The sequence below is a fragment of the Quercus suber genome, unplaced genomic scaffold (genome assembly GCF_002906115.3).
Source record: "Quercus suber isolate HL8 unplaced genomic scaffold, Cork oak 2.0 scaffold_523, whole genome shotgun sequence".
Classification (NCBI taxonomy): domain Eukaryota; kingdom Viridiplantae; phylum Streptophyta; class Magnoliopsida; order Fagales; family Fagaceae; genus Quercus; species Quercus suber.
The window spans coordinates 85,242-100,574 of NW_027069972.1; positions in this window are offsets into that span (position 1 = coordinate 85,242).

Consider the following 15,333-nt stretch of genomic DNA (forward strand, 5'->3'; position numbering starts at 1 on the left):
TGCCATTAAGTTATGAGAATTGAAAACTGAAAACAGCCAAAAGTTGTTTTCAGTTTCCACAACTTATAACTTAAAAAGTAAAAAATTGAGTGTTGGAAACAGAGTTATGAAAACAAAAAAAATTATGCAGGCAAACGAGTATTTTGCTATGAGTCCTACCATTTTTGAGAATTGAGTTATGGAAACAGAGAATTGAGTCAAGAAAACTAGTGAACCAAACAGCCTCTTAACTGTCTAAAACTAATCCTAACTAACAATTAATGTGTCACGTGCTAGTCACATGTCTACTAATCTACACAACACTGATTATAACAAAGCTACAGGTCGTTGATGCTATACATGATTAAACTACAAGAACAAAATGTCGTATAGACTGCTTCTTCTACAGCAGCTTCCACAACTTGCTTTAGCCTTCTGCAATCTTCTTGGCTTTATCTTCTTTGATCAATGCTTTCTTTTCTTTATCATTCTGACAATTATTCGTAAGAACTTATGGTACTTAACTTTTCAAGTAGAGTTTCTATACGTTCCTCACATTTATTTTATTTTATTTTAATAATGTCCTTACATTTATTAAACCATAAGTTTATAGTGAAAATTTTGGTGTATCTCTTTGAAATTTCTCCCCTTCCAAACGCATTTTTAACCATATGGTTTATAATCAATTTATCATAGGAGGTCCTGTACATTTTTGTTGTATCTGCTAATTTCTCCTCTGCCAGACAATATATATATATATATATATATTCCATATGATTTAAATAATCAATAATATATCATATACGAGGTCCTGAACGAACGTGTCATCACCCGTGTGTATTACAATGTGAAGCATAAAGTTATGTGATACGTATTCATGAAACAAAAAAACAAAAAAAAGGTTATTTGAGATAACTAAAGCTCAATATTTGATTGTTTTAGACCTAAGACTAAGAGGACTCCCACTATCTCCTACTTATTGGGTTGGAGATGCTATTTATGCTAAAGGTCATTTGCTTGTTATCTCATTTCAGTTTCCTTACCTAGAGCCTAAATATAGATATTGTCTTAACACATTATGGTTGCTCCGTTTTGCAGTTCTCTTGGACAAAACCTCCAAACAAGTAACGATGTCTGGGAAAGCCTCTTTACAATTCTTATTTCTCTCTTTGGCTTGCTATTATTTTCGTATTTCATTGGAAATTTGCAGGTTAGCACCAATGCTTTGCTTTTTCTTTTCTTTTTTGACAAAGGCATAGGGTTCCTATTTCCTCGTTTTACAATTATGAACTAGAACATTAGTTAGCCTGATAACAAGAAGTGAGCACTAGAGTGGTGTTTAGGTTTGAACTTGGAATGACACACCTCACATGTTTTGTTGTATTATAATTTAAATAATAGAGAACTCAAAATTCAATACTCTATCATTAAAATATATATATATATATATAATATTTTTTTTTTCTAATTCAATTTGAAACAGAACACCAGATTGTGCAGGTGTTGGAAAATTCTGTTTCTATATAAAATGGGACGGACACCAGAATTTATTTTGAAACTTTGGATGTAACTCTGCAAATTCCAAACATAAATTAAGGATTGATATGAAACCTAAACCGTTTTTTTAAGCAACACTAATAAGCATTAGATTATCTCAATCTTTTGGCAGTGAATTTGTCATAATGAATATACACACGGAAAATATACTTTTTTTTTTTTTTTTTGTCTATCTAATATAAGATTTGACAAATTTAACTTACTAGTTGAAGTGGACAGTTATACATGCAATTGGAAACTGCAAGAACGGAGGAGAAACGAAAGAAGGCGGAGGAGGAGATGGAGGCGGAAAGAGAGAAGAAGAAGGTGGAAAGAGAGAAGATGAATGAAGCGAAACACGCAATAGAAATATGGATGTTCAAACACAAATTTCCTTATCAAATGAAAGGAGAAATTAGGCAGAACGTAATAATCAGTTTGGAAAGGAAACAAGATGTTAATGTGAAGAACCTGTTACATCATCTTCCTGAAGAACTAAGAAATAAGGCTAAACGCTTCCTCTACTTAGATTTACTTAAAAAGTGAGTTCGTTTGCTTCTATAAATTTGGTAGATAACATTTTTTCCCTATGCATAGAATAGTAATATTATTGATTCACATAAAATAAAAAGAAAGAAAAAAGAAAGAAAGAGAATAATATATATATATATATATATAGAGGTTTAGTAAATTGATGGTTTAACCATCCAGGTGCAGCACTCATGCCTCTGTATATTATACATATGAAAAATTTTGTCTTGTGTTTTATTTTAAAGTTAATATGACTTAATCGTGACATTCATGACTTAATTAAGAACCATATGTGAACTATTTTAAAAAAATTATTAAAATTAAATGAAAATATATAAAAATTAATTTATATGATAAAAGCATATTAAATATAGATAAAATTTTATTGAAAAATAAAAATTTTAAAATAATTTAAAATAAATAATGAACTTTTTAAAAATTTGTTGATATTTTGATAATTGATCAATTTTTCGTTGGAATGAAATTTTAATTTTTTAAAAATATTTAGAATAAAGTTTTGTTTGATGACAAACCATGTTAATAATTGTAATGTACTTTACGTGAATCACATGGTCAAATTATGCTATTCAACTTATTATAACTATAATATACAACCTAATGAAGGGTCCTATAAATATATACATTTTTTATAGAATTTTTATTGAATAAAAAAAATTAAAATAATGATATGGAAAATTATGGCCTTTCAAAAAACTAATGCAATATGAGGAAGAAATCAAAGAAGTCAAAACTTTTCTTGCCTATTATGTTATATTTTATATATATTAGTTGCATATTTGATCTCATCGATCGCATTATTCGTCTGGATTGTTTTTACTTTTTGAGTTAGTTGCCGGTGCTTGAAAATATAAATGAACAACTGTTGCTAAAGATATGCGACTCTCTCAAGCCGGTCTACTACAATGAGAAGAGCTACAATATTGTTCGGGAGGGAGACCCAATTGATGAGACGGTCTTCATCACTGAAGGCGTTGCATGGAGCTATTCAACTAGTAATAATGGTGAAGCAATCAGTGGCTCTTCTTCACTCGCTGTGCGTCTTGAAAAAGGTGACCTCTTTGGAGGAGAACTTCTTGAATTCGTTTTGAAAAACCCATCCTTGCCCAAACTCGCCATTTCTCCAAGAACCGTCAAAACCCATGGACCAATTGAAGGCTTCGCTCTAATGGCCGAGGAATTGAAGAATATAGTCTCTAAGAACTGGATGTGTGTTGGCAAAGGGCAGTTGGAACCTTTCGCAGCTTATGTGGTGCAAGCAGCTTGGCACCGGCATCATGAAAATAAAAATCTTGAAAAGTCCTCACAGGGCGGCAGATAATTGCTCGGGCAAGATTTCCGTGTATCATGCATGCTGTGTGAGGAATTCTCAACTGGGTCTTTCAGAGATTGTAATTTACTAGCTAGTTGTTTAGAGTATTGAATGAAGGCTCGACTAGGAAAAATAAATATCTTCTGAATTCGAGCTATTGTTGATGTAAGGTTGATTTGCCTTTTCTTTCTTCCCAAGAAAATGGATTTATTTGCTGAAAAAAAAATGAGGTTTTCATTTAAGTGCTTGTTCTCTGCAACTTCAACTGTGGTCTTCTTAAGGTCAAAATAGAAGTGATGTCTAATATTTTGGTTAAACTATTTCATTTTTTGTTTATGAAAAATCTCAAAAATTCCATGGACCAATATTAAGGAGTGTGAAACATGGAATATAATCTCAAGTTTAGGACTCGTCTTTCAAATTTGTTGAACCTATCTTCCAAATGTTTCCAAAGAGAATTTTCATATTGAATTTGAAACACGTCTAATGAGATAATTAGTTCCAGACTTGCTAAGAAGCTTTTATATATATGGTTGAAGCCCAAAGTCAAAGGCATGACCGATAAAAATATTGGAGCTAATTTTATTTGTCTTGAGATGGAGTTTTTTAATGCTAAATTCTTCCAAAATGAATTTTTGTTAAACTCATCTTTCCAAATTCAAGTAACAAGGCCCACGTTCATTAACGAATAGGACCAAACCCAGTAAGATTTTAATAAAATAGAGGCCCAATTCGTTTTGTAGTGTTGCTTGGTACTTTTAGATTAAAACTTACTAAAAAAGAATGTAAGGTTGAATTTAATTAACCATCTTTTTGGTTTTATTTCGTGCCAAATTTGCTTGTAATTTAGCAATTAGTAACCTTGTATTTAGGTGGGAGTCATGTAAGGGTAGTGTGTAAGAGAGTGTGAAGAAGTGCTCAATACTGTGTAGTGAAGCAGAGACTTGCGGCTGGATCTCGCGGGTGGCTCGCGGCTTGCAAGCCACCAGAAGATGCACACGAGTAAAGCATGTAGAGAAACTGAACCGTTATGCCAGCTGTAGCACTACAGGACAAAAAGTCTAGACTAGCCATTCAGTTAGCTCACGGCTTGAACTTGCGACTCAGTCAAGTCGCGAGGCCAAGTCGCCAGTTCACTTTGTTATGGGAAAACTGACTCTTTGCATTCCTTTCTCACCCTAGTATAAATACCCCTTTACCCACGAAATGTAAAGAGTTTCTAAAGAGAATTTTAAGAGAGAAACCCTAGAGAAAAACAAGATTGACTCATCCCTAATTTTGACATAGTGACTCTTCAAATTCCTCTACTCTCACCCTTTTCATTGTTACATCCTTGAGAGGTTCATTACCCAAATCATTTTCTCACCATACCTATATCTGTGAGAAGGTCATTTGGTGCTTTGGGAAGCAGTTAGGAAGGGACCAATTGATATTGATTGATGCTATGGGCTATAGCAGAATTTGGTAAGTTAGAAAAGACAAAAGATTCGGCGTAACCTCATTGGAGCAAGAAGCTTGGAGGGTTTAGGTACACTAGGTAGATTAGGCTTGAAGGATCTATTGCTGTTCATATATCCCAACTACATTTTCTAGTAGATTATTGACCGCTTGGAGGGCGACGAAGATGTTTTACGCTGAGGGTTTCAGTTTCTTTTTCGAAAACACATCGTTGTGTTGCCCTTGTGTTTGCATCTCTTTTCTCTTAATCTTTGTCATTTAATTTCTACTGTGGATGTGATTTTATTTGGTTTAGATTGTTTATCAATTCTGTTAATAGCTTGTGTTCATTTTTCGTACGTATATTGTTTGACATTTAGCTTGAATTGGTAATTTGTAAATTTGAGGTTTAAACGTTCATAGTATTTTACACGCTATTTGAACATTTAATTGGTATCAGAACGGGTACACTTGTTGTGGTTTAAATACCTAAGTGTGATCCTTGACCCCTTGTGTTTATTTGCCATGGATAGTGTTTTGTATGCCTCTATGCATGTTTTGGATGTTAATGAATGTAACATGCCATGTGTTTGTGAAAATGCCTCTATGAGTGATAATCCTCATGATTGTGATGCTATGTTACATGAATCTTTGGATGTTGTTGATATTCCTAATATTAAACTCTTTAAGAAAAAGGCTAAGAAGTTTCATAAGGATTTGAGCAAGTTATTTTGTGAAAATGATGATTTAATTGCTAAGCTTAATGAATCCAATAAATTGGTTGAAAAATATAAGAAACTTGCTAAAAATTCTCTTGAAAAGCTGAAAGAGTTTGAATGTTTGAATATGGACTTGGATGCCAAACTTGTTTTGCCTAACAAACTTGTTGATGAGCTAAAATGTGAAAATGAATTTCTTAAAATGCATGCCAAGTGTTTGATTGTTGAACTTATTGTTAAAAAGGATGAAAATATTTGTTGCAATCATGTTGTGGTACCCGATTTTGTGCCTATTGTGTGTTCTACCTCAAAGGACAAATCGGTGTATATTCCTCCACATAAAAGAAATCAAAAGGTAGAGAGAAAGGCTGTTAAGTCAAAGCCTCCATTTAGGTCTCAACATAAGGTTTTGGATGGATCTAAATTTGTTCCAACTTGCCACCATTGTGGTGTGATTGGTCATATAAGACCTCAATGTCATAAGTTGAAGAGAGAACAAAATCATGTTGCTAGATTCCTTCCCAAAAAGCTTAAAGGACCTAAACGCATTGTTTGTCACCATTGTGGTGCTTTTGATCATTTAAGACCTCATTGCTCTAAGTTTCATGCTCTTAAAAGAATAAAAAGAAAAGAGAAACTTGAGCTTCTTGGAAGTTGTGCTAAAAAGGGTAAACGGATTTAAGTAAAATAACATGTTATTAAAGAAAGTGTATAATGCTCTTAACTCTTTATCTATGTGCATCTCCGGCTCTCATTCTTCCAACCCTCGTCTTAATTCTCATGAGACACTCATTCCAAACAATCATTCCGTTTAGATGAAGAAGGGTTCTTATGGTTGAGCTTGTGCTCTTTTGGTCCTTAATCTATTTCCTTCGATCTTTGTAGGATCCTTCATGCATTAAATGTCATATCTTCATGCATTTTGTGCATCTTGCATTTATTTGTATGCATTGTTTTGTTTTTGATCTTCCTTTTATGTTTCAGTTTTGTGTGAGTAAAAAATCCAAAACCACATAAAAAGTGAAAAATTCAAAAAGTTTGATCGTATATGTTTGAGCACATATCACATGTGAGTTTTGCCTTATACCTTCGTACAAATGGCTTTGTGCATTTACGAGCTTAGCTTATTCTTTATGCACTTATATCTTTGTGGGAAAAATCTTGACATCTATGTGTGATTGTTGTAAATTGATCTTCAAGTTTGTCATGAATGATTAGTCAATAGTCATGTTGGTTTTGATCATTTGCTTTGCTATGTGATTATTGTAGTCATTTCTTTATGACTGTTTTGGTGTATGATCAAGTTGCTTACATTTTTCACATCATGTTTACTTAATTGCAATTTATTTGTTATATTATATTTGTCCTTTTATTACTTGCTTTACCTTGAGGGTCTAATGTGTTTTGTGCAAGTGTTTCAGGTTACAAGTATATATGTTTCAAGTGCATCACAGCTTCTCATCATTTTTGAAGGGGAGAAACTTTAAGCACTTTTTGTTTATATTGTGCATTTTCTTTAGTACATCATGTTTGTACCTTTACTTTTGTAAGCTTTTAAGGTTTGTACCCATGTTTTGTAGCTTTTGTACTTGCTATTAAATGTTATGCATTTTCTTTAAGTACATCACTTTTGTGCCCTAGTAGGATCTTGTTCTTAGATGCATATATGTTTTGCGCATTAGTTGAGTGTTGGACATGCAAATGATACTTTGTATTGAGTTTATTAGCTTGCATGTCCGGATGTTCATTTCTTGTGTGAATGAGCATTGTGGTCACTATTCTATAGTGATTGATTGTATGGTCATGCCATGGTTTATTGCTTTATTCCATTTTACTTGATCGCATTGTGCTTGCTTCATATGCATTACAAGTTTTTTGCATACAATGATCAAATTGTGTTGTTGTGTTTCAGGAGATACTTGTTCTTATGATTCAAGATTTTCACAGATTTTAGAGTTAAGTGTGAATGAGTTTTGTTTAACTGTTCCCAACTCACATGTTAAGTCTAGAGTTTATTTTAGGGTTTTGTCACGAAATAACCAAAGGGGGAGATTGTAAGGTTGAATTTAATCAACTATGTTGTTGGCTTTATTCCGTGTCAAATTTGCTTGTAATTTAGCAATTAGTAACCCTGTATTTAGGTGGGAATCATGTAAAGGTAGTGTGTGAAGAAATGCTCAAGACTGTGCAGTAAAGCAGGGATTCGCAGTTGGATCTCGCGGGTGGCTCATGGCTTGCAAGCCGCTAGAAGATGCACACAAGTGAATCATGCAGAGAAGCTGAACTGTCATGCTAGCTATAACACTACAGGGCAAAAAGTCCAGACTGGCCATTCAGTTAGCTCACGGCTTGAATTCATGACTCAGTCAAGTCGCGAGGCCAAGTTGCCAATTTACTTTGTTATGGGAAAACTGACTCTTCGCATTCCTTTCTTACCTGAGTATAAATACCCCTTGTACCCACGAAATGTAGAGAGCTTCCAGAGAGAATTTTGAGAAAGAAACCCTAGAAAAAAACAAGATTGACTTATCCTCAATCTTCACATAGTGACTCTTCAAATTCCTCTGCTCTCACCCTCTCTATTGTTACATCCTTGAGAGGTTCATTACCCAAATTATTTTCTCACCATACCTATATCTATGCAAAGGTCATTTGGTGTTTTGGGAAGTAGTTAGAAAGGAACCAATTGATATTGGTTGATGCTATGGGCTATAGTGGAATCCAGTAAGCTAGAAAAGACAAAAGTTCTGCGTAACCTCGGTGGAGCAAGAAGCTTGGAGGGCTTAGGTATACTGGGTAGATTAGGCTTGGAAGGTCTATTGCTGTTCATATATTCCAACTATATTTTCTAGTGGATTATTGACCGCTTGGAGGGCGGCGGAGAGGTTTTATGCCGAGGGCTTCGGTTTTCTCTTCGATGTGATTTTATTTGGTTTAGATTGTTTATCAATTCTGTTAATAGCTTGTGTTCATTTTTCGTACGTATATTGTTTGACATTTAGCTTGAATTGGTAATTTGTAAATTGAGGGTTTAAACGTTTATAGTATTTTACACGCTATTTGAACATTCAAAGAAAAAAAAATAACTTGGGTTGTCCTAATAAAAATCAAGACAAGTTGACTTCTGATATCTATATCTTTTTTTTTTTTTTTTTTTATTTTGTTTTTTTAATGAGAATTCTCAAAAACTCCCATGAACCAATAGTAAGGTGCGTGAAACTTGGAATCTCAAGATTTACGCACATCTTTCAAGTTTATTAAACCCACTGTCTAAGTGTTCTTGAAATCACATTTGTATCAAATTCGAATTTAAAACACAGCTAATGAGATGCTTAAGTAGTTCCATACTTGCTTAAAGGTTTTAAATATGATGGTTGAAGCCCAAAGTCAAAGGCATTACGGATAAAGATGTTGGAGCTAATTTCATTTGTTTCTTTCTTTTTTAATATAAACTTGCTTGAGATGGAGTTTATTAATGCTAAATTCTTCCAAAAGGAATTTTTGTTAAACTCATCTTTCTGAATTCAAGTCATTAACAAATAAAGCCAAACCCAGTAAGCTTTTAATTACTTTTGGAGAGTTGCTTAGTAGATACTGGTAGAAATTTCGGGCACGTATGGGTATTTCACACTTTCTCAAGTCATGGCATAGCTCGTTCTTTCAAACTCGTCCCTATGAATAAGTTTTATCTTTTAAGTCTCAAACATACTACAAAAGTTAGGGCACCACTTTATTTATGGGAACTAGCACAGCTCTCTACTGCACTAGCGGCTCCACATGCAAGCCAGGTGGTTACAAGATCACTCTGATGACTTGCACCAGACTTACAAAAAAAAAAAAAAAAAAAAACTCCACATGCAAGCCAGGTGGTTACAAGATCACTCTGATGACTTGCACCAGACTTACAAAAAAAAAAAAAAAAAAAAAGTAAATATACACTTGCTAAAAAAATTATATGCTAAACTAATTTATTGTGACCACTCTAAAAAAAATGTTGAATACCCTGACTGGAGAATTACAAAAATTTGGGTTCAACAAAAATAAGAGAGTAATGTTACATTCACAACATTTTTACAATAATTTCAAACAAATTCAATGTAGTAAGCTGTTACTTATTCTAATTTAATCCAAATATCGATATTATTTTTTTAACCACCAATAACAGTTTTTTGCATAAAATTTATTATAAAAATATTGTGAACGTAGCATTACTCTAAAATTAATTCCCCCCCACCCCAGCATAATTCTTAATCCCTTTTATAAATTAAAAAAAAAAATCTTAAATATAACAACAAATATAAACCAAACAAAAATAAGACAAGATCAAACAACAACAAGTGAACAAATTGTTCAACAAAAAGCATATTATAAAAATTAAAAAAAAAAACAAAAAAAACCACTTATCATTTAAAATTATAGATCGTTCAACCTATTCCATAAAATAATCTCTAATTTCATTTTTTTCTTAAAAAATGGTACTAAGAAAAATATTGTGGTTATGAGTTTTCTTTGATGGTAACGATAGTTATACTTTTTTTGGCTTTGCAATCACGACAATTTTGCTCTTCTTAGTGACTTGACTTACAATTGTAGCAAATATTTAAGTTATCGCTTTATTAGATTTTGTATAATTTAGATTTCTTAGTAATCACCCTTAAAATAATTCCTTAAGCTGCCTCTACTTCTTTTCTTTTCAATGTGGAACTAAATTTTTCAATAAGATTAGCATTCTTATTATAAAAATTCTGATTATTTTAAAGTAGTGTGTCACAATACAATAATGCTAGTTTCAGTTTAGCCCTTTTGTTCTGGATAAGTTAGTGGGAAAGGGTCCAAGTAAGTTTATATCTGTTAAACGTTCAAAGAATCAAAGACCTTTCACCATTTGTTTGTTTCCCCCCCTATTATTTAATTCGTCTTCTAAAAGAAAAAACGAAACCGAAGAAATGTCAATCTAAAGGAAATTGGGATGTTCAGAGGGAGGGTTTATCCACGACACATGCATGGGTTCTCTAGAATCATGTTTTTGTTACATCGAGCTTTGGAGTTTCTGTAATTTTTCTTCTCATTCTCATTCACATTCACATAGGTTTGACTCTTATTTATTTAACAAAATAAAATATTATATAATCACTAAACAATATTTTATTTGAACGTAAAATTATGGTATACGACATGGTTGTAGGATAATGCCAAAAATGATTCCATTTACTTGTAAGTCATTCCTTAAAATTAAAAGAAAATTGATATATAGCAAGTTGGCTGCCAATGCAGAACCTCATGGACAGAGACAAGATAATTATACGAGTTTCTAGTACAAAATTGAGGAGAGTAGTTAGCTTGTCACACATACAAGCTAAATATAATGAAGGTTTTATGGCCAACAAGCAATCATGAGGCTTTTATTTAATACTTTATCTTTCCATTTCTTACTTTTAATATCCTAAAAGTTCCCATTTGCACTTGCAATTTTCAGGTCAAGTCAATTAGCACATTGCTAAATATACATACTTTCATATATATTACAATTTTATTTTGCTGCAAATTTGTGCATTTGGATTTTTTTTTTCCGAATATTTACAGTGTCATGCAGAGCTGGCTGAGTGGACTTTGGAATATAAATTAACAGTTCATCAATTGGTAAGAAAAACAATAGAATACTATTAATTAGTTTAATGCTTGAGGAAGACACTAATTAAACAATACAATATTATTAAGTAGTTACTAATTATGTGAAGGACAAGAGCTTGCTTTTCTCATTACTTGTAACTTCATCCACAAACTTTCAAAATCCAACGACAAAGCCAATTTCAGCCACTTTTTGCTTTCTCCAAATCATGGTCTCTCCTGCTCTGCCTTGTAAAATGCCTGCCACTCAAGTTTATCAGGTTCAATTTTGTTATATAAATTCTCATTCTTTTTTTTGGTAGGGGATACTTCTTTAGAACTATTTATTGTTTTTTTTTTTCATTACTTTCCAAAATATAATTAGACAGTGTTTTTATTTTTTATTTAATTTTGTGTGCTTCATTTTGGCAATTAAATTAATTATTTTTGGAAATTCAGAGCTATCTTGTTAACAAAAACAACAAAACAGTAGAGACAGGGAAAAAAAAACCCTGTCTCAAACAATTCAACCTTTGTCAGAAAATACTCTGCTTCTACAACACCAATAAAACTATATACGGCAAAAAAACCACAGATTTTCTTGAAGGAAAAGATAAACTCCAGCTATTACTATCCATTTTTGGCATGACGATCCATTCTTGCTTTGATATCCAATCTTATATATTCTTTTAGGCTCCGCTTGGAAGTTCATAAGGGAATGAAATGGAATGGAATGAGATGATCATAAGAGAATGGAATAGAATGGAATGTATTTAAGTAAGGAAAAGGAATGGAAAAGAATGGAATGGAATGGAATGGAATTAAATAACCTTGTTTAGATGTTTTAAAATAAAGGAATGGAAATGAATGAAAATGAATGGAATGTAAGTAATCCTGTTTAGGAGCAACATGAAGGGAATGGAATGAAATTATTTTATGACAATATTACTATTAAATCCCTGTTTTAAAATAAAGAGTTGAATATATAGGGGTATTTTGGGAGTTTTAGTAAAAATATCATTAAATCTAATTCCATTCCCTCCAATTTCTCCCAATTTCGGGGGGAATGAAAATTTGAGGTTTTAAGGGAATAGAAAGGAATGAGTGTTCCCTCTTACCCATTCCATTCCCTCCCACTTAAACTCCCAAACAAGGGAATGAACTTTCCATTCCCTCCATTAAAACTCTCAAACAAGAGAAGGGAAGAATATTCTAAAATTATTCTTTTTATTCCTTTCCATTCCATTCCATTCCCTCCTCCCAAGCGGAGCCTTAATCAATTGCTCTTCTATAAGGACCCCCCTCCATGGACTCTCTGGTTTCTTTGCATAAGGTTGATCTGAAATCAGTACCCTTTAGAATCCTGATCCCCCATTAAACCACTTCCATCAATTGCCTCCAAAGTTTTCTAGTGAATGAGCATTTGAAGAATAGATGTTCCTTGCTGTCAATACTGTTTCTATTGAAAACAGTCAAACACAAGCACAGTCTCCTTTGTAGCACCATTGCAGCATCCTTTTTCTAGTTGTCAACCTATTCCTCAAAGTCAACCAGCCAATAAACCCATGTCTTGGATTAGTTTCAGGGAACCATATCAATTTCCGCCATGGAACTTCATTTTCTTTGTCTGAGTTTCTCCCATGTTGCATCACAATTCAATTTTCTTGTAGGAGATGTGATCCAAACAAGCGTGTCCTGTTCACCCAATCTGATGAGGCTAAGTTTACTTTGAACAATGACCAAATCACCAGATCTAGCTGGGGACCAAGCTCACTTCCCATTAAGCAACACGCACTAGTTTTGCCTCAATGGAGCTTGCTGCATCATGCACCATTCTATACCCATAAACTTGGTACAAGACTCCATCTAGATGCCACCAATCCAGCCAAAGGAAGATATTTTTACCATCTCCTACTTCAAACTTCAAGAATTGCCTATCCTCAATATTCCCTAATTTGAGTAAATTTCTACAATCCCAAGTGCTTTGTTGTGGAATTTTAACATTCCAAAAGCACTTACCCTTCAAAGTCTTGCTATTTTTATTGAGATAGGGATAAGTAATTTTATAAAAATCTTTGCTTCTTGATCTCATGATGCACAGTTTCACAATGACTATTTTTATTGCTTCTGGCCAGTCAAAAGAAAAAGAAACAAATGTCTTAGGGTGCAGTGTGGAAAGATTACACTTTTTGAGTAAATGAAAAAAGGGAATTTGTTTTAATATGGTTCACAACTTTTCAGGAATCAAAATTTCTTTGGAAAGGTTCGTTGGGATCTATAGTTCAGAGATTGATTCTTTATTTTGGACATTGCGTTATTGATACAATTTCGTTATGAGTCAGCTAGTGCATCGGCGAGAGAATGGCTGTCAAAGGTTAGTTTCTTTTAGGCACCATGTATACATTGACTCATTGAGGGGCTTTAATTGTTTCACATCCAATAGTGTCAACACTTATTCACATCATATGTAAAATGTGGACAACTAATGTGAAAGTGTGGATATTGTGTAAAATATTTCACATATAAATGTTGAGAACAGCCCTGCGTCTGTGAAGAAGAAGCCCAAGCCCACTGTGTCTGTGAAGAAGAAGCCCAAATATGAAGAAGAAGAATATTAAACGCGCCGTTTCACTTAATATCAAACGCAACGTTTTGTTTTACTGAGGCTTGTTTTGTTTTAAGTAAAACTGTGCGTTTGGTTCTATTCAAAGGAATGTTGGATTAGGAGCAAGATTTAGTTGGAGGTTTAGCTTAACAGTTTTAACAACCTCCCGCATTTTCAGGAGTTAGATCTGCATAATGTGGGCAGTTAACTTAATTAATCTTGTGTATATAAAGTGCTCTGTGAGCCTTACTGATCATTTTATGTAATTCAAGATTATAATACTAGTTTCCAGATTCATCTTCTCTCTCTCTGCTTCTTTCTTTGACTTTCTCTCCCTTTCTCTCACTTTCTCAGATATTTTCTTTTCTAAGTTTCTTGCCGTGATTGTTGACTTGTGTTCACCATTGCTATTCTGAGTTTTTCTTCATGGTATCAGAGCACGCTACTACCACTGCTGCTCAAGCTTCGTCAATGGCGAATTCAAGCTCAACAATGGCTTCGTCTTCATTAGCCTCAATCTCTTCAATGTCAGTAGGTTCAGCTGCCAATCTGGTAAATCAGCCTCTTTTACTTCTGTCTAATATGTCAACTATGATGACTGTGAAGTTAGATAGTAGCAATTATATCATTTGGAAATACCAAATCACCATGGTTCTTGAAACGTATTCTCTGTATGAGTTGCTTGAAGAGCCTCAACTAATTCCTGAGAAATTTCTCAAGGATTTATCTGGTTCATATACTACAATTGTGAATCCAGATTTTCAGATTTGGAAGTCTAAGGAAAAGGCTTTACTTACCTTTATAAGTTCAACATTATCACCGACTGTTCTTGCACTCACGGTTGGATGTACTTCTGCTGTGGAAGTTTGGAAGGTACTTGAAAATAGGTTTTCCTCAGTTTCAAGATCTCATATCTTGAATCTTAAGAGTGAGCTACATAACTTGAAGAAGGGAAGTGACACTGTTGATGTGTATCTTCAGAAAATTAAAGTTGTGAGAGATAAGTTGCAAGCAGTTGGAGTAATTGTTGATGATAAAGAATTGCTCCATATTGCAATTAAGGGACTACCAAAAGAGTACAATGCATTTAGATCAGCAATTAGAACAAGAAGTACTTAGCTTGGTTTTGATGAGCTTTCAACTATGCTAAACGCAGAAGAAGAGTCTCTCAATGAAGGTATAGAGGTTAAAGACTCTATCTTTGCCTTGGCTGCATCAACTAATCAGAAGCCTAATAGCAATGGTTTTAATCCGAATCACAATAGAGGAAGAGGCAGAGGAAATTTTAACAATAGAGGAGGCAGATGTGGTAGGAGCTTCAGTGGTCAATCTTCACAATTTCATCCTTTCAATCATTTTCAACAAGGTCAATCTAGTTCTGGTGGAATTAGATTTGATAGGCCTATGTGTCAAATTTGTGGAAAGCTTGGCCATTCAGCTATGGATTGCTATCACAGAATGGACTATGCTTATCAAGACAAGCATCCACCTGCAAAGCTTGCAGCAATGGCTATAGCTTCTAATGCCAGCCTCACTCAAGATCAGCCTTGGCTTGCTGACAGTGCAGCCACTGATCATGTAACAGCCAG